Here is a 12,229-nt window from a genome sequence, read left to right as displayed (position 1 = left end):
AAGACCCGGAGGTGAGTAAACCTAAGAAAAGCAGCTGGTCCTGATAATATTATGGGAATGGTTCTAAGAGACTGTGCTACCTAACTGTCCACTGTACTAACAGATATATTCAACACATCCCTACAACTAACCAATGTACCCAGCTGTTTCAAAAATACAACAATCATTCCCTTACCCAAGAAATCCCAACCGACAAGCCTAAATGATTACTGGCCAGGTGCTCTTACATCAACAGTAATGAAGTGTTTTGAGCAGTTGATCAAGAACCATATCTCTTCAAGCCTACCTGCAACACTGATTGCATTACAGTTTGCTTATAGATCTAACTGCTGCATGGCTGATGCAATAGCTATAGCACTTCATGAATCCTTGGCACATCCACATAGCAAGAATTACTATGTCAGAATTATTTTCATCGGTTTTAGTTGTACCTTTAACACTGTCATCCCCCAGAATCTGATATCGAAGCTGATCCTGTTGGGCACCAGCACACCACTATGTAACTGGATACTGGACTTTCTCATCAACAGACCCCAAAAAGTATGTGTGGGAAATAACAGTTCTGTCAGTATTACGTTGAACACAAGTGTGCCACAAGGCTGCATCCTGAGTCCTCTGCTGTTCACCTTGTTTACACGTGACTGCATGGCCAAGCATGAATCTAACAAAGTCATCAAGTTCGCTCATGATACCACTGTTGTAGGTCTTGCCAGAAATGATGAGGAAACAGCCTACAGGAATTAAGTGGAGCATCTGATAGGCTGGTGCAACAACAATCTGGTCTTAAATGTAAGCAAGACCAAAGAATTAATAGTGGACTTCAGGAGGACTCAGGAGATACATCAACCTCTGTTAATTAAGGAGGTGACAGTGGAAAGAGTCAAAAACACCAAGATCTTGGGGGTGAACATCTCAGATGGCCTATCCTGGTTGACTTATATTAGCCACACAGTGAAGAAGGCACAACAACATCTGCACTTCCTACGGAAACTGAGGAAGGCAAACCTGTCTCAGTCCATCCTCAAAGACTTCTACAGGAGGACCATTGAGAGCATCCTCTCAAATAATATCATAGTTTGTTAGGGTAACTGCAAAGCATCTGACTGCAAGGCTCTCCTGAGGGTAGTGAGGACAGCAGAAAAAGTCATTGGTTCATTGCTCCCATCCATGGATAATCTGCATGAGACTCAGTGTGTGGGAAGGGCTGGGAAGATAATCAATGATCCCACTCACCCTGCCCATGGCATGTACTTCCACCTTTCCTTGGGCAGGTGGTATCACAGCTTACACTGCAAAACATCTAGCCTGAACAGGAGCTTCTTCCCTCTATCCAAAATGTTGCTGACCTTGAATGCCAGGCATATCAGTGAATATTAAATCAATTTGCCACTTGCTGTGAAGTATCATTTATAGTAATTACTCTGGCAAATTGCTTCAATAACTGATACAGTTAGTCTGATTTCTTATGCTATTACTTCCTGAATGTGTAATAGTCAGGAATGAGTCACCACTCCATACATGTACAATATGAACATGAGAATATATCGTACAACAACTGATGAAGTGCAATATTCTAAGCAATCACAATGTGAAGTCATACCCCTGGATTCTCAATAGCTTGCATGGAGTGCAAGATCAGTGCAGGAGCTCCAGCAGGAAATATGTCTGCCGTGTGATCCAGGAACAGCCTGCAGGGGCATGCATAAGCGGTCCTGCACTAATCCTGCATGGACTAAGCATCTGTATAAAAATCACCCCATTTGCAGGATAAATCTATGCAAATGAGGTGATTTAGCAATCCAGGAAGCTTGCAACCGGCTGTGCAGGACTAGTGCAATCTGCAAAAATGTACTCGATTAGTAACCAAGTACATTTCTGCAAAATCCAAATCGGAGTGCATATCATGTAGTAAGCATACCAATGGCCAAGTATAAGGCCATTGGCATTGTAAACAGTGAAAAAAATAAAACAATCAACTTTTTTTTTTTTAGCCAATCTCAGCTGTTTAAGCATAGGGCAGCAGCACGCAAACAGGATCAGGGGGGAAATAACAAAATAAACTTAAATTAAGCATTCTAACTAAAATCAGCATTCTGCCATGCAAGTCAATGGCAGGCAGAAGACAATATGGTCAGTGAGTAGTGGTTGCTAGGGGGGGAGGCTCAGTGTGAGACATTTGACTATGCATTAGCAGGCAATCCTATGCAAATGAGGGGAAGGATAGTGAATCCCAGTTTTCTCCAGCATGTGAGTCAGGTCCCAACAGTGTAAGAGTAGGAATAGCTTTGTGCAAGCCTTGGAGTTAGGTGACATCATGTGGGGGGGGGGGGGTGTCAGGCATACTGTAAGTGGATTGGAGCCCTGCGGGCTCGGGTTTGCTTCCAGCTTAGCACAGCTAAGCTAGGGGATGTATCTAAACCTGCCTAGCACTCTTTAAAATGCCTAAGCGGGTATACGTACCGCGCACTGGGTTTTAAAGGCAGAAAAAAAAAGTTAAACCCAGAAATAGCAGCAGTGTGCACATTTGTGCACTCTGTTTGCACAGCGCGCCCCTGGGCTTAAACAGGAAGGCAATGGGAAGGGAAAACAGCAGTAGGAAGGTAACCAAGGAGAACTAGCATAGCTGGCAGGTGAAATGTATCAGAATCAGCCAGTTACACAGGCAGCAGACCAGCCCAGCCCAGAACACTACTACAAGCTATGCAATCACCTTCCCCTCTGGTTTTTCCCACACTCTACACCACCAGTGTAAACAAGCGGGGAACTTTTAACACTCACAACAGCAAAATGATAGGGGCTGCAATAGCTATCATACAACAACTTGCGGAAGAGGCTGAGGGTGGTGAGGATGGGAATGCTGTCGACCAACCCATAGTGATGAGACGGAGAAAAGTGTACAGACCCAGGGTAACCTACCAGGGGCTACATGAGCTGGGGATATTGGACCGCTATATGGTGGACAGGGACCTCCTACAGCAAATTGTTGAGCTGTGCCGGCCACACCTCACACACAGAACTAACAGAGGGGAACCCATCCCAGTGGATACCAAGGTATGTGTAGGCCTAAGAATACTAGCTGCAGGTACCTTCCAAAGGCCAACTGGGGATATGATGGGGATCTCACAGGCATCAGCATCCAGGGTACTCCACCAGTTCCTGAATGCCATGTCAGCACATGTCAGTGAGCACGTATATTTCTCCAACACTCGTGAGGTGTTGACCAGCAATATGCAACTGTTCCACCAAATAACAGAATACCCTAAGGTAGTGGGTGCTATAGACTGCACACACATATGCATCAAAGCACCACCCAGTGAGTGGGGTAGGGTCTACATCAACCACAAGGGCTGCCCCTCCATCAACTGCCAAGTCGTGTGTGATGCCCAGGGCATAATAATGAATGTGTGTGCTGGCTGCCCTGGAAGCTATCATGATTCCCACATCTGGCATCTGACACAGCTGTACCAGAGATTTGCCAGTGGGGACATCCCTGATGGTCACCTAGTGGAGGATGCTGGATACGCACTGGAGCCATGGCTGATGACACCCATCAGACATGCACACACACCCAAACAAGAACTCCATAATGAGGTACAAGCACAGACCAGAATTATAGTAGAGCATGTGTTTGGGATGCTCAAGTCACAGTTCCGGTGCCTGGACACATCCAGTGGAGCCTTGCAGTACTCACCAGCTACATGTACCCAAATTGTCCTCGCATGTGCCATGCTACACAATATGATTCTGCAGAAACAGCTGCAGCAGGAAACGCACGGGGCAGGGCCACACAGCCCCCCCCCCACCATTGCCAAGGCCTGCACAGGCACAGAGTGACTTGGAGGAGGAACAACCTGAGCCTGCCCCAGTAGGCAGAAGGAGGCATGCCCAGCATGCCCTGGCCTTGGCAAAGAGGCAACACATAGCACATGCACTGACACAGGAGGGACCCAGGGAATGACAACTCTCTCTGACTCTCACATACAGTAAAAGGGATGCCAAACATTACACTACCTGTGCTCAATCATGTGTAGGGAGTGTACTATGTGCATCTGACATAGGCAGTCCTGCAGCACCACCCTCAATACTGAGACACTCACAAGGTAAGTGACTCACACATGCCAGTCAGGGGGGTTCACATACCCAGCAACAGTCATAGCCAGCAGGACAGGTGTAGACAAATACAAACAAAGGCTGTGTTATGGCCTCTGAATGATGCCTATGAGTATCCTCCCCCTCAGGCCTGCACAGACAGACGACAGCAGGTTAGGCAGTGGGATGTCAGTTCTGAAGGGTAGAAGTCTGAAACTAATATGTAGGTAAATAAAAGCTAAGATCTGAAGTTCACTGGTATGCCTCTAGGCAGCATGATAGGTAAGACTACAGAATGAAATGGAGTATCTGACATACCAGTACAGTCATAGCAAATGTGTACAAGTGTCAGGTGTGCCCCCCATCCTACATAAACATGTAGTAACAGGCAGGTGTACCCCCCCCAATCCTGTGTAGACATGAAGAAATAGTTATGTGTGACCCCCCCATCCTACGTAGAAATGTAGTAACAGTCAGGTGTGCCCCCCCGATTTGTGTAGAAATGTAGAAATAGTCACGTGTGCCCCCCATCCCATGTAGAAATGTAGCAACAGTCAGTGCCATGTGATCGACAGATACCCTGCAGAAACAATATGCTACCTGTAGGTGTACAACACATAGGTCAGCACTGCATTGCAGACTACCTGGACTTGATCCACACATTCAATACAGACGGGCATACTGGGCATGCTCACACACTTAGAGAAATGAAGGCAATGTCAGTCAATGTCAGTCAACAACACACTGAAAGGTCATACTGGGCATGCTCATAGGTTCATAGGTTCATAGTAATTGGTACTCAGCCCTCAGGCCTATACAAAACCTAGCCATAACAATTCAGTCTGGGGAGTCTGGCTCTGGGAGTGGGATTTCTTTAAGTGTAGCATGTTTAAAGAGAGAGACTCTCTCTCAGTAGACGATACACAGACAGAGTATGGAGTTTTTTAAGGCGGTCAGCGTGGGGCATCTGCTTTAGGCCTGTACAATGACCTCCTTTTTTCTGGATGAAAATGGATGCTCACAAACTTAAACACATGAAGACCCTGTCTGCAAACACCAGTGGACCAGACATAACTGGCAGTCGCAGATGTTAGTGCAGACACTCCTCAGTATGCACCACATATGCTTTGCACACACAGTGGACAGGAATACAGGCATATATCTAAGGAAAACACACCATAATAAGCCAAAGGTAGATGTACATAGATGTATGGAAGAGGGTGACTGTGACAAGGAGCCATCCAGGCCTGTCCCACCCAGCACATAGTCAAAGGGCCACAACCACATGAGGTTCAGATGTCACTCACTGTAGATACTAGCCACCGGTATCTGTCAGCAGTACAGACTATGTGGTGCACGTGCTAGCTGTGCAACATGACTGTACAAGGAAGGTGTCATCTAGCATCTGTATACATGTACCTGTGAAATATGACCCTGTGTGTGCCTGCATGTGGTGTGTCAACCTCTAGATGAATGGGTTATGGCCCATGCACACATACTTCCCTCTCCATAGCCCTACTATGACAAGCCTGCTGAGGTCATCCACTGTGAAATACACCTTTGGGAAAGTTGCAGCCCAGTAATCTCTGTGGCATGTCCCATAACTGCATACTGCTGTAGTGTGATAAACTAGTTAGGTAGGAGTTCTAATCCCAGAGTTGGCAAGTGTGTGTTTGTGTGTGTGTCTGTCTGTCTAAAGAACAATGCTTTTTAGGGTAGTCACACTTCCTACAATTCAAATGCACTACTTTGGTAAGGCTGTTGATGTCATCCACCTAGAAATACACCTCTTGGAAGGTTGTATCTCAGTAATCTCCAGAGCGCGTCCTGTAACTGCATACTGCTGTAGTGTGATAAATTAGTTAGGTAGGTGTTCTAATCCCAGACTTGACAAGTGTGTGTGTCTGTCTGACTGTGTCTGTGTAGAGAGCAATGCTTTTTAGGGTAGTCACAATCCCTACAATTTAAATGCTCAACTTTGGCAAGGCTGCTGATGTTGTCTATCTAGAAATAAACCTCTGTGAAGGTTGCAGGTCAGTAATCTCTCTAGCACATCCTATAACTGCGTACTTCTGTAGTGTGATATATCACCTTGATAGGTGTTCTAATCCCAGACTTGGCAAGTGTGTGTGTGTGTGTGTGTGCATCTGTCTGTGTAGAGAGCAATGCTTTTGAGGGTAGTCACACTCCCTACAATTCAAATGCTCAACTTTGACAAGGCTACTGATGTCATATATCTATCAATACACCTCTGTGAAGGTTGTAGCCCAATAATCTCCATAGCGTGTCCAATAACTGCGTACTGCTGTAATGTGATAAATCAGTTAGGTAGGTGTTCTAATCCCAGACTTCACAAGTGTGCGTGTCTGTCTGACTCTGTCTGTGTAGAGAGCAATGCTTTTTAGGGTAGTCACACTCCCTACAATTAAAATGGTCAACTTTGGCAAGGCTGCTGATGTCATCTACCTAGAAATACACCTCTGTGAAGGTTGCAGGTCAGTAATCTCTGTAGCGCATCCTATAACTGCATACTGCTGTAGTGTGATATATCACCTAGGTAGGTGTTCTAATCCCAGACTTGGCAAGTATGTGTGTCTGTCTGTGTAGAGAGCAATGCTTTTTTAGGGTAGTCACACTCCCTACAATTCAAATGCTCAACTTTGACAAAGCTGCTGATGTCATCCACCTAGAAATACACCTCTGTGAAGGTTGCAGCCCAATAATCTCCATAGTGTGTCCAATAACTGCGTACTGCTGTAGTGTGATAAATCAGTTAGGCAGGTGTTCTAATCCCAGACTTGGCAAGTTTGTGTCTGTCTGACTCAGTGTAGACAGCAATGCTTTTTAGGGTAGTCACACTCCCTACAATTAAAATGCTCAACTTTGGTGTGGCTGCTGATGTCATCCACCTAGAACTATACCTCTGGGAAGGTTGTAGCTCAGTAATCTCTGTAGCGTGTGCCACAACTGCGTACTGCTGTCATGTGATATAGAACTCTGGTAAGGTTCTATTCCCACCCATGGCAGTTCTGGATGTTTTGTGTGTGTTGCAATCTCTGTGTAGGGAGCAATGCATTTTAGGCTAGTCACACTCGGTACATTTCAAATGCCTTACTTTGGCAATCCTACTGATGTCCTTCATTGTGAAATACACCTTTGGGGAAAGAGATTGCTAGTAATCCCTGTGGTGCGACCTATAACAGCTCCATGATATAGACCTCTGTTAGGGGTTCTATGCCCACACATGCTGGCTGTGGATGTTTTGTGTGTGTTTCAATGTTTGTGTAGGGAGCAATGCATTTTAGCCTAGCCACACTTACTACAATTCGAATGTCCTACTTTGGCAATCCTGCTGATGTCATCCAATGTGATATACACCTTTGGGGAAAGAGTACTCCAGTAATTTCCATGGCGTGTACTGTAACTGTGTAGTGCTGTCGTGTATAAACTAGTTAGGTAGGGGTTCTACTCCCAGTCATACCAGGTGTGTGCGTGTGTGTGACACCTGGGCCCAATGGGTAGTGGGTTTTGCAAATTTTTTATATGGTGGCCCTAGTATATATCACAATGTCCACTGTACAGGGATAACAGATGTGAAGTAGCTGAGAGGCTGGGGTGCAAATCCATACCCATACATGTGACATCAAGACCAGGCAATCACAGTTAGCAACCCCAGTATTACCCAGAGCACACTATCAACCCATGACTCATATACACACACACACACACACACACACACACACACACACACACACACACACATGCCTAGGCAACAGCCAATATGTGGGTAGTACACTGCATATTGGCCACTGATAATAACTATGGAGTGATTGCAGTGGGCTACAGAGGGCATGGCACTCTGTCCATCTGTCCAATAGGCACATACATGCAGTGCACCTTCCCCATGTTCCCCACTGGACACATGCAACACCTGTGGTGCCATCACACGTGACCCACAAAGGACATACCATGCCTGAAAACATGCCCTGTATGAGCAGATGCCACTGACACCAGGGAATGTTGTTAGCATGCTATCAATGTAGGTGCATGGTAAACCTGCTGTCCATTACCAGTTCCCACCACAGGTGGCCAAGACTGGCACATCTGATGATAATCTGTGTACACAACATGGGCCAGACACTCCAGGTACAGTTCCAGATGTCACTGTACATGCATGTGGGAGATGTGTACATCCCAGACACTGTCCATGTCATGGACTAAGGAACACATACATGGCAAGCAATGCACAGCATTGGCCACACACAATAGTCACCCAGTTGACTGGATGAGGGATACAATACCCACCTGTGTGGGCAAATGCAGAAACTACAGCCCTGAGCCACAATGCAGACCATTGTCATGTGGCCTGATGCCAAGGTATACCCATCCCCTAGCCTTGTATAGCCATCTGGCACAGTCGACCACCACACAACCATGCAGAAATACACCCATGCATGTCAGTACTGGCACCCTGTGTGTTTGTGTATGTGTTGTATGATGCATAATCACATCCACACTCCCTACAACCCCCATTGACATATGATGCCAGACACCTCCCCATAACCTTTGCCCATATAACCTCCTTCTAACCCATATGGTGCATGTGATACCTGCACAGTAACGTATTGTGGCAATCTCACTAGTGATGACTTGTAATCCTTGTCCTGCCAAGTGTGTCAATGTGTGTGCATCCCTGTGAGAGTGTGGCTGTGTTGACACTGGCACCTGTTCATGCAGACAGGCACGTGTACTTCACCTACCATATAGCTACCATATCCCTGTTGCAGATGTCACTCACCATCACATATATGTTCTGAAGACTCCACAACAGGTGACCTACGTGGCGCATCCAGTAACTGCATAGAACTGTGATAGCACTACATAGTCATCAGGGGTTTGATACCCTGTGCTGGTAGGTGTGTAACACAAACATGCTTAAGTTTTACTCTGCCACCCCTCACTGACTTGACTTTACCTCTGTCTGCCTCTGTCACTCCCTCACTGGTGGATGTGGAGACCTACACCTGCTTTGCTTAGGCAGTAGCATGTGTATCTTAGGTAATGCTCATGATCAGCTGATGGCCTCTGCATGAATTGCAGCCCTCCCCTAGCTGACTGCATGTGTAACAGCTGTGGTAACATTCCCATAGCCAGTTGCATGGAAACACTCTCCAATATTCTAGGAACATCATGTTGGTGTTGGGCCTTTTCATTCACTGTGAACAGGAACTCCATCTGTTGTTTGACAAACAGCATCTAAAATGGATTGGGGATTTACCTTTGACAACATACACTGTGGAAACAGGCCAACACACAGGAGGGGGATGTGCCTGACCTGACTACAGACTGTAAGTGCTGCTATATGCATTTGGAGTAATGTTGGTTTAACAGGGTGTGTGTGGATATGGATAGAGGATCACCGAACTGCTCGTTGATCTCTCTATGCACCACGACCCCGACCTGGCAACAGGTGACAGGTGCCTGTTCACTCCCACTCCTGGGGGCAAGCCCCATCCCCTGAGGTGGTTCCACCCGAAGGTGGTGCAGGATCAACGGACATGGAGGTCCGGAGTTGGGCTCAAGACATGCTGGTGCCCGGTGCCACGGCCAGCTGAGGTGGGACAGGTGGGTCTGCTGGGACTGACCTTCCCAAGCGTGCAATAGTGTTTAGATTTAATCATCATATATGGGTTAGCAATAGTCAACACATTCCAGGGTTAGGTATAACAGCAAGCATAGATATTCCCATTAACCCAGACATCAGATACAGAACAGTTGCATAGCAAACAAAACACATGCATATATGGGTCCACAGTGGTAATAAGGACAGCATGCAGGTACGTTGATGGTACCATGCCAACAATGTTGGAATACTTCAATATGGCACATGCATGGGAACCATTAAAATAGTTATCAAACAATTGGACATTATCAGAGTCATTACATACCAGTTGGGGTGGGTATGTTGATTATTGTTGGATATAAGGTGGGGGGAGAGAAAGATGTCAGTTAACAAGTAGTATATTCCTGTAGTCCACATTATTTTCCTAGTCAGTGCTGTTATCTGTACCTTACAAGTCTTACTACACTACCCTGTAGCCTTATTTTGGACAGTGATATGGCTGTCATCATCATTACACATGAACTGGTTTTACCTGCAGTATACACCTCTTACCTGGTATACCTGTGCAGGGAATGTTTGTTAACACTGACTAACTGTACACATACACCCGAATTCCGGGTTGATGTTTTGCACAGACTCTAGCCATGCTGATGTGCCTGGACATATCTAGAATATTGCCCTCTTCCACTTTTAGTGACCTGACACACACATATACATGCTTTCCTACACAGTTATATTATGTAGCACAGTGTGGGTGACAGTGACCAGTGATACTTTATTATTCAGAGAAACTGTAACACTCATAATCCCCTACAATACCAGGGTGGACAGTACCAGTACATGTTATATTGGTCTGTATTTCTCAGCACAGTGTTCATATCCAACGTACCTGTGGGAGCAATGTTTGTTAGCACCACCTGACTGCTGCCGCACAAAGTTCCACATTACACATTAGCATTATGCATATATTAGTATTATGCACATACATCTCACTCTGTTACTGTACAGACTCTGGTCACAGCTTGACAACAAGGGGAGTGTAGATAGGACATATTTGAAATATTACTCTCCTAACAGTTTTGGGGGTTGCTACAGTGACAGGTGTGTTCTCATGATGGTTAACAGTCTGGTACAACTTAAACACTGTCCATCACAGTTGTGTTTGCTATATTGATATTGCTGTGTATCTCCAATCTGCTTTCTGTCTTATTAATCTCCTGTGCTTATGCATTCTGACTTTGTATAACAACACTCTTATACAGATTTCCTAGACAGTTTTATGTTGTAGGACAGTGTGGGCAACAGTGATGTGTAATACCTCATTATTCAGAGCAACTGAATATCATTCTTGTATTTCTGGGCACAGTGTTGGTATCTGACAGACCTGTGGGAGGATTGTTTATTAGCACTACCTGAATGTTCCCACACACAGTACCAGGTTTCACATTATTATTATGCACATACATCTCACTCTGTTACTGTACACACTCTGACCACAGCTTAACAAGTTGGGGTGTAAATGGGAGATATGTGGCTTTTTAGTCACATAAGGTATTGGGGAGTTGCTAGTGTGCCAGGTCTGTTGTCACAGACGTGTGTCAATCAGTTGTATTTCCTGTTTGCTGCCTATACGTCTGAGATCATCCCACTGATTTCCCAGGGGGACAGGTTGATAGGCAATAGATATGGGCCACTTTAATAGACATTCTGGACATATCTGTACAGTTGTGGGGTATGATTCTGTATGCAGACTACTACCACTGGCAGGATTCAAACCATGACTGTGTGTGCTAAAAAACAACAGTTCATATCTCAGTTGCATGTGCTATTCATTTTTTGTTGTCTATATTTTCCCTGTTTACTGTCTATGTGTCTCTCAGTTGTACTAAATGGCCTCAGGGGATTACACCTGTCATATACAGGCATTCCTGCACATTCAATTTACGGTGCATGGTGTGGGTAACAGTGCTTAATACAACAGTACTATTACATGATTGCAAATCTACATTATCATATGATACCAGAATATACACATGCAGTCCAGCAGTTAGAGCTGTTTTGTCAGGATATTACACTTTTATTGACATACAAACAATATGAGACTCTTCCTGCCATATTCTCTAGTGTATGCAGTACTTGCCTTGAACAATACAGGTTTTATACTAGCAATTCATTTACTACTACTTTTATTTTTATTTCCTATAACAATAAAAGCATGAGTATTACTGACCTGCCTCACACTGCAACCTCGCCAGGCGGCTGATGTGGGCCTCCTGGTTCACAGCCTGCTCCGTTACAGCTGTGGGGGACATAAGAGGAATATTGAGCCATACCCATCCATGATATACCTGAGCTGGCAATTATTACACACATACTGTGGTGATACATACATCTGGAACATCCCACTCCTCCAAGAGGTCCCCCTTCCACCGCTTCAGGTCAGCATAGTGGTGCCTGACCTGCTCACCAGTTCGGGGTATGCCAGTGGCACTGGTGAGGTCACGGACGAGACAGTCC

This window comes from Protopterus annectens, chromosome 6.part0, assembly GCF_019279795.1.
Source record: "Protopterus annectens isolate FY-2018-M chromosome 6.part0, PAN1.0, whole genome shotgun sequence".
Classification (NCBI taxonomy): domain Eukaryota; kingdom Metazoa; phylum Chordata; order Ceratodontiformes; family Protopteridae; genus Protopterus; species Protopterus annectens.
Note: the sequence above shows the minus strand (reverse complement) of the source record.